Raw genomic sequence first — 1385 nt, 5'->3', positions numbered from 1 at the left:
CACATTTTACTCATTTAAAGTGTACAATTCAATGGCTTTTAGTATATTTACATAGCTGTGTGCCATCACCACAATTAATTTTAGAGCATCTTCATCCAGAAAGCAGCTCTGCCTCCTGTCCTCCTGTTTTCCCCATCCTCTTCCACCAACCCTAGGCTACCAATATTTTATTTTCCACGTCTATATATCAATTTTCCTATTCTGAGCATTTAAATGGAATCATACAATATGTGGCACATTGTGACTGACTTCTCTTACTTATCATAATATTTTCAAGGTTTATCCATGTTGCAGTGTTGCATGTATTTATACTGCCAAATAATATTCCATCATATGGATATACCACATTTTTGTTTATCTAATCATCAGTTCATGGGCATTTGTATTGTTTCTACTTTTTGGCTGTTGTAAGTAAGACTGCTATGAACATTCATGTACCAGCTTTTATGTGGACATACATTTGCTTTTCTCTTGGGTATATACCTAGGAGTAGAGTCACTGGATCATGTGGTAACTCTGTGTTTAGCCATTTGGGGAATTGCCAGACTGCTTTGTAAAGCCGCTGCACCATTGCATTCCCATCACAGGCAACATTCTTACTCAACCTAAATACCCAGGGAAACTATGGAATCCCATTTAAACCCAAACAATTCAGTCAATTAATACTTTATTTTGTTTTGCCTACTTGTATTTATAAGTTGCTCATTACATAAGCAAGTCAGCTACCACTAATCTATTTTATCTTAATGCTCTTGACCTTCTACTTTTTGAAATACACAATATTTTTAAAAGGAGTTTTATCTTAAATTTCAATAAGGAAGAATTTTGTGGTAGTAATTCATATAAGGTTTGATATTACTAAGACAAACTCAAACACAATGGCTGTAGCCAGACCAAGGGAACTCCTTTAGTAGGTTTCTTTTTCAACATCTGTTATTTAGAGGACACAAAAATGCGGTTCTAATAGTTTATAGGATCACTATTAACTAGGCTTGCATAATATTAGTCTCATCTGGATCTATTTTCAGTGAATAAATTTGAGAAGGCTATACTGTAAGAGATGGGTCATGAAACCAAAACTCACATTAAACAAAAGAATTACTTTGGTATACCTATACCAATATTCTCCACTCCTGTTTTGGAAGAGGCCACAGCTATAGTAATGACTATGAGTTTTAATAAAGCAGCAGCATCTTCCAAATCTTTCCAGTCTGTCCAATTATTCACCTTCCTCACATTTATGTGCCAATATCAATAATTGTCCTAAGACAAAATTTATGGGCAAGTCACCAAAAAATTCCAAAGGAGTTTATAGAAAGAGAAAATTTGCTTTTATTTTCTTTTGGGAAAGTCAGATTTATGGGTTAATACTTACTTCCTTCAAA

The sequence above is a fragment of the Carlito syrichta genome, unplaced genomic scaffold (assembly GCF_000164805.1).
Source record: "Carlito syrichta isolate Samal-C Ts95f unplaced genomic scaffold, Tarsius_syrichta-2.0.1 Scaffold301997, whole genome shotgun sequence".
Taxonomy (NCBI): domain Eukaryota; kingdom Metazoa; phylum Chordata; class Mammalia; order Primates; family Tarsiidae; genus Carlito; species Carlito syrichta.
Note: the sequence above shows the minus strand (reverse complement) of the source record.